Below are 13,366 nucleotides of genomic sequence, written 5' to 3' on the forward strand. Positions count from 1 at the left end.
TGGTGGCGGGCCAAGGGGCTCTCCAGGCCCCTCTGCGAGGAGGGCGTTTGGGGAGAGGGAGGAGCGGGGTGAACGGGAGAGACGGGGGTTGCAGGTTCTCCCTCCCGCGGCTACCGAGAGGCACGCAGCCGGGGTCGGGGGTCAGGGCTCCAGGTTAGGGTCTGGTGCTCAAGCCTCGAGGAGCGGGGGCTGGGGGGTTAGGCACGGCAGCCCCTACCCCGAGGCCGGAGGCTGGATGCGGCCAGGGGCGGGGCCGGTCCAGGGGCGGGGCCTCGGCAGGCGGGGCGGGGCCTAGCAGTGGGCGGGGTGCACGGAGACCAATCGGCGCGCGCGACGCGAGCCCCGCCCTGACCCCCGCGGCGGCTGCTGCATAGTCATGAGCGCAGGCCGGCGCTGCGTCAGCGGAAGCGGCGCGCGGCGGCTGTTTCCGACCTGATAAAGCGGCGTTGTCCCCGCGCGCCGGCCACAGCCTCGCAAGCGCTCCTTCTGACCCCGGGTCTATCGCTGACTGACCGCCTGCCCGGCCGGCCGGCCGAGGAGCAGCCGCCGCCGGGTCCCGCCGCCGCCGCCCCCGGAGCGCCGCGCCCCCGCCGCCACTGCCCGGCCCGGCCCGGCCGCCCAGCCGCGCCGCCGCCCCGCGGCCCCGGCCGGAGGAGACAGGTGAGCGGCCGGGCAGCCGCCCCCAACCCCGCACCTGGGCACCCGGCACCTGCTGCTTCCCATGTCCACCCCACCCCCGCGCGGCCTCGAGCTCCGGGTCCCGCTCCCGGCCCTCCTCGGCATCTCTTCCCCGGGGAGGGTTCTCCCACGCCATGGCCGGGAGCCTTCTCCCGCCCGGACACCCGCCCCTGTCCTTGGCCCTCTCCCTTCTCCCCGACTGCACCTGCCCGTCCTCGTCTTCGTCCCCCCAGCCTCCTGGAACATCCCGGGCCCCTCGCCGCGGTGTGCACCTTCCCATGGACCCTGTCCTGGTCGCATCCCTCAGCGTCCCCCACCCCTGTCTTCTCGGGTTACTCTACCCGGAGGAAGCCTGGCGCCTCGCCCCCTAGGTCCCGACCCTTCCCTGCGCCCTCGGTTTGATGTCGCCAACTTCTGAGAGTTAAGCCTCTGTCCCCTTTGCCTGAACCCCTCCTGCCCCCAGCACACGCACGCCCTCAGCACGCCTAGCCGGGCTTCCACACTTGGAACTCCGAGCTGACCCCCGGGGCTGTGCCTGTGTTTTTGTCTTATCTGCACTGTCCTCTGGTCTGTCCCTTTGAAGACACCTCTATTTCCCGCAGCCAAGCTGTGCCTGGAGGAGAGGGGCCAGTGCCTCGGTGCATCCAGGTCCAGAGCCCCTGCCCTGCAGAAGTCCCGGCACATTCATCTGCATCTCTGCACCGCTTTCCCTTTCCCTCCAGCCTCGCCCTCCTAGAGCTCTTGAACTTAACCCATTCCTCCCCAAGGTGTGTTGCTCTTGACTGGGCTCCGGGGGAACACATTCCAGCAAAGGGCTTTTTCAGAGGAGGTATGTCAAAATGGGAGGGGCGGTGGTTTGAAAAAAAAAAGCGCAGCCTCCTGATTAACCATTCATAGTGATTCTAGGTGTGTGTTTGTGTGTGTGTGGGGGGACACACACTTGATCTCCTAGGGAGTGTGAGATTTTTTTCCTTTCCAGTGGGGGCACTGATGGGTCAGACTGAGCCAATCAGCCCCATTGGATACCCCAGTTGACTCCCGCAAAAAGGGGCCTTGTCGCTTCTGGTTTGGGGGGCATCTCATAGCCTAAGGCCTGGGGCGGCAGGAGGGTGTAGGGGATGAGTGATCGAAGCAGCTGTTGGTGGGTTCACATGATTGTCCGGATCGAAGCCTGTTTCTCCTGGGAAAACCCAGGCCGATCTTTGCGGCATTACATGAGTGAGCCCTGCCCTTCCCTGCACCTCAGCGTCTCTGCTTCTCCCGTCAGTAACGGACAGGTAGGGTTACCCACAGGGGGAATCTTTCACCTCTTCCATTTTGTGCTTGTAATAGGAGAAAAAGGAAGAATATAAAAAAACTGGAGCATTGGTTTACCGATGAAGTGTACTAAATGGCTGGGCATGAGAAACAGTGACCCCAGCCTCCTTTAAAAAAAAAGCAATAATCTTCTCACTTTGCTGCTAGATCTGAATTATGTATTAAAAGAAGGAGTAAGAGTTTATTCAGTGCTTGAGAGATCTTGCAGAATCCACTTGAAGGTGGGGAGGTGCAGTGACTGTGGCCTGGAGCCATGTAGGCCCCAGGTGGGAAGACCCAGGCAGACATAAAACGCCAGGGCTTCTGGAGAGAGGGTGGGGAGTAGGTTGTCTTAAAAATCAGGACTTTCAGTCCCATTCAGGCTAATTGTTTTTCATGGGCAGCAGCTGTAAAGGGGAGAAGGGGATCGTTTGAGATACATTTGAAATGCATATGAGGTATTTAGTGTCGGGTGTTGTGTGGACTGGGTGTCCCCCCGGGGAGGCTGCCCAGGGGGCTCTGGGCCTGTGAGAGTTGCCAGCTTCCCTTGCAGAGATGCGTGCTGCAGCCTTGGCCCTTGTCGCATCGTGAAAGCAGAGCAGAGATTGGACTGGGTGATCTCCAAGGCGGCTTGCAGTTTTTAACGTCCTGGGGCCCTCTCTGCCTTCAACTTTGCTTGTTGGAGAGTGGGACGGGGCGGGAGGAGCCTGGGAACGGGACCCTGCCCTCTCGGAGCTGGGAGATCCCGCCCTGCAGGTCTGCAGGGGAGGAGGGGCTGCGGCTGTGGCAGCTCCCCAGCCCCAGTGGAGGAAGGGGGCCCAGGAAGGTATTTTAGCCAGCATTTAGGCTACTTGGTGTTGGATTGGTTTTGTCCGTATTGTCAGAGGGGCGGGTGGGGAGGAGAGTGGACGGGCTTCCCCGGGGTCTGGGCTTTGCTCTCATTTGCTGCCTGTGGCGCCGGTTGGTCCCCGTCAGTCGTCTGCACCCTCTGCCCTCTCTCACTCGTCCTGTGGGGCCCGGAAGCCCGGACCTGTGTAGCCGGCAGGGGTGGTTCGTGACCTAACAGCCTGGCACGGAGTGAGGGTGACTGGTGAGCGCCGTAGGTGGCAGACAACCCCAAATTGCAGTGCCCTCCTCGGGAACACCCCTGGCAGACCCGTGTCTGTAATTTGCGGAGCCGGAATGCGCTGGAAGCCGTGTTCCCTACTGAGGACGGGCGAGTATGCTGCTCCGCACTCGCTTCCTCTGGTTTCCTAGATTTTTTTTTTTTTTAATCACAGCAGAATTCCGTTGATGAAGGTGTACTCAGCAAAACCCCATTAGGAGGGCTGCCTCGACTCCAAGCCAGGAGACATGAGAGCACTTTAGCTCTGCCGAGTGGAAATCTGACCGGAGGGAAAAAGCCTCCCAGATGAAGAGAGGCCACATAGAAAGGAGGGGGCAGGAGGGGACCCCCCGAGCAGGGGCTCCCAGGCCGAGGCCAGGCCCGCCACCCCTCCCCCACCCGTGCCTGGACAAGGTCCCCTTGTTTACATCAGCTTAATTATCCCACCAAAATCAATGAACAAGGATCTTTTTAAACATGGAACTTTCAAAATGTGCTTCGAGTGGCTTTTTTTTTTTTAAGGGTATCAAATGCTAACTAAGCCTTTGTGAAATAAGGCACTTCCGCGAACGGGGAGATTGTGGACCTTTTCAATGTGGGTGCAAAGGAGGCTTCCCTGCCTCTGTTCACAGCAGTACTCACGGCAGTCATTTCCATCCCGCTGCCACTTGGGCAGTGGTGACATTGCTTTGTGTCGCTGCTCCTTTGGCAAGTGACTTTTAGAGGAGGCATTTTAAGAAGATTAAGACCCACAGGCTTGCGGGGCAACAGCATGATCCCCGCTGTTTCCGTGGCACTAAGTGTTCCTTTTACACCCGGGTCCTGCAGCAGGGCCTGGACACTTGTCGTTCCCACCATAGCCGATGCGGATGTGCTGCCCGGATGCATGGGCAGTGGGTCTGTCTGGGTCGTTTGTTGAGTGCGCTCATCTTGGGTTAAGTACACTGCTAGCTTTTTGAGAGAGATGATGGGAAAGGAAACAGGTTCCCAAGGTTGGAGAGGTTTCTGAGTTCTCTTTGGCTAGTTTGGAAGCTCACGCAAGACAGAGGTCACCAGGGTCCATAGCAGGGCCCGCAGGGAGCCCCCAATGAGGGCGCACGCTGTGCTGGGCATTTTGCCCCCCAAGTGCAGGGTTGGGGTGCTGGCTGTCCTAAGGTGGGATCCTCCCGCAGCTGGAGGATTTGCAGAGTCTTTTCAAGTTACTGAGCAAGGCTGCCTTGCCCTCACTCCCCCCCACTCTGCTTGGCCCCAAGCCCAGGTGAGGGAAGCTTTGTTCCACCTGGGTCGTTGGTGTTTGCATCCTCCCAAGCCTGTTGAAGGATTTCGCTGGCAGTGAGGAAACCTGCATTCCTGAAGCAGTGCCCGAGAGGTGCTTTATTGTGCCGCCTTGAAAAAGTACTTTCCAACCTGGGATTATGTGGCGCAGCTGGTTTTGAGTTTTTGGAGTTAGCTGGAGGGTCTCTCCTGGGGTTTTGTCTTTAAATCCTGGAGCCAGGTGAACTGGTTGGCAATCAAATTCTTCCCATTTCAAAGAAAGGAAAATCTTGAGTGCAAAATTCATAGCAAACCCTTAATACAGATAAAGAGAGTGCATTTCTGGTCCAGATGTAGTGGTTGCTGTACTTTTACATGCAGATCTCGCTGCACAGTTTTAAGCGACCACTTGGATATTGCAAGGCCAGACAACAGTAAATAAGCTCCTCGTTGCCAACGTTTTCGTCACCATTTTAAGGAAACGTATTTATCCAAAAGAGGATGAGTTTGGGTTTGGAAAGAGAAAGGAATATTTTCCCATCAATTATCTTGAGGGGAGGGGTTTGGGATGAACTTGTTTATCCAGAGGGCATGGACGGAGGAGGGGCACCAGCTGAGGGCGTGGAAGGCTGCGCTTTCACCATTGCGATCACCTGTTAAGTTGGGGCTGTTTCAGAGGTATATTGCCTTAAAGCAGAGATCTTCAGACATTTTTGACCCGTTCTGTAAAATAACTTTGAAAAACTATGGGCACCTTTTTAAGTTGACATCTAAACTTTTTCCTTGTCGTTTAAAATAATGAAACGCTCTAATGACTTGAAAGCCTACCATCGCCCTTTGAAAAAAGGAGCAAAGTGTTCTGAACAGTTTTAACATGTGCATCTTCGTTTCTTCCTGAGCTCCTATGTTTGCTCCACTTTCCCTCCCGGATTTTACTCTAAGGCCACGCACTTTGATACTTGAAAGCCTTTTATCGGTCATTGTTCACACTTCTCTGTCCCCAGAGTACACATAAACCGCAATTTAAAACATTTCTGTGATTGTGAGGCTGTGTTAATCCAGAAGAATTTTTTGTCACTGTAAATATCGTCAGTGCAAAAGTGGTCACAGAAGCAGAAATGTATTGTTGATCTCGATAATTACTGGATGTACAAAATAAAAACATTGGCAAGCGTGTCTTAAAGAGCTAGCTGGGTTGTGGGGGGAGGGTCCCTTTAAGGTGCCTCAATTAAAGGAATTACCCACCTGTCCTTGATGCCTGTTACACCCCACCACAGGGACTGAGGAAGGGAGAGTGTGAAGGTGACCTTGGTGGAGGGGGAGGGCACTGAGGCTGGGACTTCACCACCGGCCATGTCACAGGCAGTTCAGCGCTGAGGATCTGTGAACCCAGACTCTCCAAGTCACCCACACCTGAGAACCCTGAGAACGCCTTTGCGTTTGCACCCATGCCTTAAGGTGCGGTGCTGCTCTGTCACCTTACTGTGCTCGGTGGATGGAGGGGTAGAGTATCTGCCACTACTTCACTAAGTGGTGGCGTCCATGCTGATACACATGTACTTGCATATTTGATTGCATGTTTCCTAGATGGACTGTGTTAAAGGGCAAAAGGCAATACAGCTTGTAAGTGTGCGCATTTTGGTTAGTGGCAACGCGTTTTTATTTGGTTGGGTTAAAATTGAAGCCTATGGAATAGTGCTTTGAGTTAAAGAGGTTTTCGTTCGCCCTGCGGGGATCCTGTCAGCTTGCTCTGCCCGGCTCCCTTCTCCGGCTGCAGTGAGTGTGTCTGCAGGGAGGAGAGCGCGGTCTTTGCTGGTCTCCAGGGTGAGGGCCCCTGGGCTGGGGGAGGGCCCCTGGGGGTACAGAGGAGCCTGACGGGTCGGGGTTTGTGGAAATGGGGCCTCTCTCCCTGAGAAGCGGGTGAGGTTGGTGTTAGTTCCCAAACCTTCCTCCGAGCTGTTTGGAAGTCCTGGGCTGGTGTTCTCTTAGCTAAGCTGGAGATGCTCTCAAAGCATGGACACTTACTGTGTTTAGCCTAAGAGCCAATTGAAATTGGATAGGAAAGTAAGTTTAGTAATTAAACAACGACAGATTGCTCTGCCTTCACGCCCTGGAACAGGAAGTTCTTTGGCTCCAGGGCTGTAGAACGCGGTGTTGGGGGATAGCCTGTGACCCGTGAGAGACCCTGAGTAGCCAGGGGTCTCTGCTAATTCACGTGGTGGGGAGGAGGGCAAGGCTGCTCGCCCGGCTCTGTGGACGTTGCTCACGGGGGTCAGCTTCCAGTCCTACCGTCGTTTGCCCTCAGATGCAGCTGTTAGCCATCCACTGAGGGATGCTTCACGTTGAATGTGGACAGCATGGTTCCTCAGATTGTGAGGCAGAACCTTTGTTTCTAGAGATAAGTGAAGGTGGGGTCATGTTCCAGGGATCCTGGGGTGTATCCAGGTAGTGAGGAGATGGGCCAGGCGGTGCAGCCTCACCCGCCCTGTGGAGGGGGGTTGGGTGAGGAGCCTCCGTTGAGCTCTGCGCACAAACCCCAGTTTACACTTGGCATTTTGGGCCCTGATGCTAAAATCAAGGGTTAAGGCCCTTACAACAAGGGCTTAGAGACAGGCCTGGGCTGCCCACGGGAGATCAGGGTGCCCAGGTGACCCTGCACAGCGGGGTTCAGTATGCATGTCGTGCTGGGGGAACTGGGATACTAGAGTCACCGTTAGTGGCTTTTTAACAACACTTACGTAAAACTGTCGCATTAAAAGCTCGGTGGACAAAAAGCCTCCCCATCAGGCCCTCTGCTGGTTGGAGCTGGGCCTTCCGGGGGCCTCCAGCGCTGCTTCTCTGTCACTCTGGGCACCCACCGAGGGCAGCTGGGATTTGGAGCCGGGCCTTCCGGGGGCCTCCAGCGCTGCTTCTCCGTCATTCTGGTGCCCACCGAAGGCAGCTGGGATTTGGTGCTGGGGAGGATTGTGGGGTTGAGGCTGCCCTTTTCTTGGATTTGCCAGACGGTGGGCTAGGTTCTCAGCGAGCCCAGTGGGACGGGCAGCTGAGACAAAGCTCAGGGCTGTCTAAAACATGCCTAGCTAGCTCATCCTTGAATTATTCAGATGTTGAAAGTGTTCTTAATTCTGAAGAGGATCCGGAGGGGCCCTGTGCCTTACTCTGCAGCAGAAATGTCGTAGAGCCCGGGGCTGTGCCATCGCTGACGTGGTGACCTTGGCCCAGAAGCCGCCCACAGCTCGGAGCTTCAGCCTCTGTTAGAAGCAGGGGAGCATAATGCGTACTTGTTCCTGGCACTTAGCGGGCCCAGGGAAGTAACACGTGGAGGGCTGGGTCCTGTGCAGAGCACTCGGCTCAGCCTCTAACAACCCGGCCGGGTCTGTGCTGCATTTTAGAGAGGAAAAGGAGGCACAGAGAGGTTAAGCGACTCGCCTGAAGCCACACAGTAAGCAGCTGAGCCTTGGAGCTCACCCATGGGGGTGCTGGGCCCGAGGTCTTGGGTCTCCTCCGTGGCACCGTGAGCCCTGGGGGTCGCCTCCACCCAGACGCATATACGTGTTTCTGAAGTTTGGGGATCATGGTTTTCTCTTCAGTGCTGTGACTCCGTGTGGAAAATATCAGTGCATTTCCACAGAATGAAATGTTTAACACTCACCAGACGCGAAAGAAAGTGGGGACCATGTTTTCAGCAAGTGAACAAGGTGGTGGCAGTCACGCTAACACCGCAGACGGTGAGAAGAGACGGAGGGCTCGTGCGGCATCCTGGGGGTGCAGGTAGACGACAGGCAGTGTCACCGGCTAGCTATCAGTCCTTGGTTAATTCCTGACCGTTTGAGCAACTGCGGAGAGGCTGTGCGCCGATAAGAGCCCTGTGGAAGGGGGCAGTTTGTGGTTGTGAAGTTCAGATAGGCCTTTGATTCAGTCTCGAGGGGCTGGGAGAGCCTGGAAGCCCAGGGAGTGCAGGCCATGCCGCCTGCCTGGCTACCATATGGTTTGGGGAGAGTTTTAACAGTTTTTTTTTTTTTTTTTTTTTTTTTGCGGTACGCGGGCCTCTCACTGTTGTGGCCTCTCTCGTTGCGGAGCACAGGCTCAGCGGCCATGGCTCACGGGCCTAGCCGCTCCGCGGCATGTGGGATCCTCCCAAACCGGGGCACGAACCCGTGTCCCCTGCATCGGCGGGCGGACTCGCAACCACTGCACCACCAGGGAAGCCCCCGGGTTAACTTCTGAATTTGCTGGTCACTCTGCACGGGAGGGGTGGTATCCCCGGTGTATAGATGAGAAAACTGAGGCCCAGAGGCCTTAAAGAGTCCATCTGGAATTCTATCTCGGGATTGAATGCCTCTGTTAGAAAATCTGCTAGGGACAGTGGGAGATGCAAAAACAGTTTTAGCCTAAGCAGAGAGGTGACAGCTGAAGAATAATACACAAACAAGAGTGATGACTGTGCTGGCCGAACACACAAGATAATTATTATCATCCTCAGGTGAGCCTATTCAGGGAGGGTTTCTTGGAAGTGGAGGCTCTTATAGCTGGCTCAGGAAGAAATAAAGCCTGACTGTCAGGGCCTGAGGACGCAGTGCTGCTTTGGATGGTGGAGATGGGATGCCCCTTCAACTACATCTATTTTAATAAGTGACGACCCCACCTGGGTTGCCACAGTGATGTGTCCGGGGAAGAGGCACCGCCAAGCTTCGATGGTGCTGCCCTCGCCGGAGCCTGACCGCCTGGACTGCTGGGCGGGGCAAGGCCTTTGCCCCAGAGCTGGAGGACGGGGCAAGATGTGCTGCTGGCCGGCATGGAGTCCTTGAACTTCTCAGATCCATTCTTCTCTGCCACGAGTGGCATCTGTGGGGCCCCGCTGTGCCCTGCCCACTGCGGTTCGGCTGATGGGAAGGAGCTGCCTTCAGCACGTGCCTGTCGAAGCACACGGATTAGACGTGGCTTAAGTGTGTTTGCTCACGGATCAACCAAGCCCCCTGCCCCGGTCAGTGCGTGTCGCTCCCCACTCACCCAGCTGCTCTCCTGGCCTGGTTTCCAGTCTCCCCTCCTCAGGGTCCCCGTGTTCTTGCTGCGGCCGGGGCTCCTGGGCAGCTCAGGAGATGAGACTGAAGCTGTATCCGCTTGGTGAAGCCTGCACACCCCCCAGGTCCCCGCGGGAAGGTGGCTGCTGCAGACCAGTTTCTCTGCCGCGGAACCCGTCGCAGGGTAGCAGGTGGGGGGCCGAGAAGGGGCTCCGTCCGCCCTGGCGTCTGCTGAGTGCTGGGCAGCTTTCACGCACAGCTTCTGGCATTTGAACGTAAAAGAGCCCTTGATGAGCTGTTATCCCCATTTCTATTGATTGATTGATTGCTGTGTCGGGTCTTCGTTGCTCTGTGCGGGCTTTCTCTGGTTGTGGTGAGTGGGACCTACTCTTCGCTGTGGCTCGTGGGCTCTAGAGCGCGGGCTTCAGTAGTTGTGGCGCACGGGCTCTAGAGCGCAGGCTCAGTAGTTGTGGCGCACCGGCTTAGTTGCTCCGCGGCATGTGGGATCTTCCCGGACCAGGGCTCGAACCCGTGTCCCCTGTGTTGGCAGGCAGATTCTCAACCACTGCACCACCAGGGAAGTGAGATATTCTTATCTTTAATAATGGGATTGAGGGACTGACAGTGTTCATTTCCCAGCATAACTGCCTCCCCACCCCTGGAAGCCAGAGGGAGCACATGTGGCCGTCGGCAGTGGTGCCTTTGTGGTTCCATCCTGTACTTTGCAGAGCGCCATGCGTTTTTTCCACGTTGTGGGTGTGATATAAGTAAATTGCTGTCTTTACGGTGAATTGCTAATTTGCGTTAAATAGGGCCTACATGTCCAGTTTATGTGGAGTTGCCTTTAGGTTCTGTTTTCCTCGCCACTGACCCGAGTGGCAGTGGCTGCACGTATGTGTGTGAACCCAGTTCTGATGAGTCACGTGTGCCTTGGGCCCTGAGGGCACGCAGGCCTCAGAATCTGCTTGCACTTCCTACTTACTGTCTTGCAGCTGAGGGTCAGTTTCAAGGCTGATGGGTTTTGTCTTGATTTGATAACAAATTGACCAAGAACTTCAGAGAGTCCCTCCTTCATACTTGTCTGGAGGTCGCGGGATTTGCCGTTGCCAGCTTCCGTGCCCCGGGGTGACCGCATGTGTGTCAGTGTCATGGAGGGGTACTCTGGCTGTATCGTTCTCATCCTGCTGGTGGCAGGAAGCAGGTGGCCTCCACAGGCAGAGCCGGGAGAGTTAGCACCATACAAAGGGGTGGGCAGGGCTCTGGGACCACAGCAGCCCCTCTGGAAGCCACCCCTGGGCCGAGGGGCACTGGGAGCAGCAGTGACCAGGGCCATGCGAGGGGAGGGGTCTGTAGGAGGTGGGGTGGCCTTCCACAGGGGGTCCTGGTCAACCAGTGGTGACGCGTCAGGGCGGGAGCCTGGGAGCCCAGTGCCCTCGGCTCTCCTGCTCTACCCCTGGGCAGAGTGTGCCGGCATGTGGGACCAGCCTCCTGCCTTCTGCCGCCTGGCGTGGGAGCTGACAGCTGTGGGTTTTATGGTAAGTTGGGGTCTTGGCAGTGCCGCTGAGAAACCCAGGCCTCCCATGGGCTTGTGGGTTTCAGGCCCCTTGTGCACAGGCCGCTTTCTCCTTTCCCGGGGCTGCACATGGGCTCTGTGGTGTGCAGGGTAGCTTTGGAGCATCTCGAGGGCAGCTTGAGCCCCCTGATGCACGTGCGCTGGGGGTACAGTGAGGGGCTGGAAGAGGGCGGAGAGCCTGGGCTGGATCGCGATCTGAACCCCGTGGTCCCAGCGCCTGGTGGACGGCTCTGGAGCCAGGCACCAAGGGAAGAGCAGGACTGTTCTCTGGGTCTGAGGGAGATGGGCGATGCCCAGACCCCACGTTTAAGTGCAGATCAAATTAACGTATTACCTGGAGTACAGCTCGTGTTTGTTTATGAAATGTGAGGCCAGTGTTTTGCTGGCCTGTTTTTTTCTCACTCGTGCCTCCCCAGCTTGCCCCGTCCTGGGTTACTTTTCAAAATGAATGAGCTAATACAATATACAGAAGGTTCAAAACAAGCTCATTATCGCCCTGGCGAACCAAGTAAATAACATTTATCCTGGACTCCAGTCCAGACATCAGGGCTTGCCAGGCTGACTTTATTTCGTTTGACAGAATGACAGTCGTTTTACTTACAGTGGTTTGTATTTTTGTCTCTTCCTTTAGGATAAATTGTAGAAATTGTGGTTTGATCTTTACTTTCTGATGTCACCGTGTGTGTGTGTATGTGCGTGCGTGTGTGTGTGTGTGTGCGTGTGTGAGTGTGTGTGTGTGCTCCAGAAAATTCTCAGCTCCGCAGTAATCTAGGCTGGTCCTTGTCGGTTTTCCTAAATTGAGAATTGATCTTTCCACTTTTCTTTGTTTCTACCTGACTTTTTTGTTTGTTTGTTTGAACCTAAATTGCTCAACTAAATTCTAAAGGAAATTACAAAAGTAAAGACTGACTTTAAAAAATCATGAAAAGATGATGTAACAGCCCTATCACAGCAAGAATCCCTCTGGGCAGTTGAGTGACTCTGCTTCCCTCCTCCTTCCCTCCACCTGGTTGGGGTCATGGACTCCTTTGAGACTTTGCTGAAAGTTATGGACCTCTTTCTCTCAAAAGTGCAGAGACACCATCTTTTGTGTGTGTTATGGAGGATTCATGGGTCTCCTGACACCCCCGAGTATGGTCCCCCGGGCCCTGGTAGAGGGCCCTGCACGGTGGGCTGCCTGGTCTGTCACATGGAGCGGCTGGCACTCCCCGATTGGCAGTTCCAGAGATCAGCCCCGAGGGCGGTGGCTCGAGGTGTTTCCCGGCTGCTGTGACTGGGATGTGGGGCGACGGCCCACTGTACTCGGGGGTCCGTCAATGGCACTGGAGAGTCTGAAAGCCGTGGTCCGAGCGCCAGCTAGAGCGGCTGTGGGATGCTGTCATGACAGTGACATTGGGGTGCTCCAGTTCACTTTGTGGGGAATGTAGTGTAGTTAAAATTAGCAGCAGGAGCCTCCGAGAGTCAAGGTTGTGCAAGAGAACCGAGCAATGTCATATTGGGTGGCGGGTGGAATTCCCAGCCCAAGCTAAGCCGAGGTGGAAGGGTCAGGCTCACAGCTGCCACTCGCGGGGCCTTGGTGCTAGTGCCAAGTCCTCAAGAGGGGCGCTGGGTTAGACCTCTGCCGGCGCTGCCCCTTATGTGGTTAATCCCAGAGGTGGATGTGGCCGTGGCTTGGAGAGCGGGCCACCCCGCACCTGCGGGTTTCCCATCCACGGATATGGAGGGCCGACCACACCATGCAGTTTTATAGTGTAAGGGAGTCCTGAAACCAGTCCCTCATGGGTACCATGAGACGGATGTATTCATTTATATAAGGTGTAACATTATAGTACAGTATACTCTCTCATATGTGTGTGTATTATGTTATAGCAAGTTATCTGTTATGACATTATTTAACTGTACAGTATAGCATATTGTACATAATACACATTATATGTATGTAATGTGTATAGCGGAGTCTAATATCGTAATGTGTACCTTTTAAGTTTTGCTCTTTTTTTTTTGTTTTGGCTGCATTGGGCCTTTGTTGCTGCGCGTGCGCTTTCTCTAGTCGTGGTGAGTGGGGGCTACTCTTCGTTGTGGTGCGCGGGCTTCTCATTGCGGTGGCTTCTCTTGTTGCGGAGCACAGGCTCTAGGTGCGCAGGCTTCAGTAGTTGTGGTGCACAGGCTCAGCAGTTGTGGCTTGTGGGCTCTAGAGCACAGGCTCAGTAGTTGTGGCTCACGGGCTCTAGAGCGCAGGCTCGGTATTTGTGGCGCACGGGCTTAGTTGCTCCGCGGCATGTGGGATCTTCCCGGGCCATGGCTCGAACCTGTGTCCCCTGCACTGGCAGGCAGATTCTTAACCACTGTGCCACCAGGAATGTGTATTTTATTTCAAGTTCTTTGGGGGGATGTCTAGGATTCCAGTCCCCCACCAGCTTCTTTTCATTGATAACTTGA

General features: G+C 55.7%; 1 protein-coding gene across 1 annotated transcript in view; it reads left to right on the plus strand.

Annotated features, from left to right (window-relative positions):
- Window positions 1–631: 631 nt before the first annotated feature.
- Window positions 632–13,366, plus strand: part of SLC45A4 (solute carrier family 45 member 4) — a 72,074-nt gene continuing 59,339 nt past the window's right edge. Inside the window, exon 1 of the mRNA XM_082675055.1 lies at window positions 632–660. The gene's annotated coding sequence lies outside the window, so the exon portion shown is untranslated. The remainder of the gene's footprint in view (window positions 661–13,366) is intronic.

The sequence above is a fragment of the Grampus griseus genome (genome assembly GCF_964374135.1).
Source record: "Grampus griseus genome assembly, chromosome: 17".
NCBI lineage: Eukaryota > Metazoa > Chordata > Mammalia > Artiodactyla > Delphinidae > Grampus > Grampus griseus.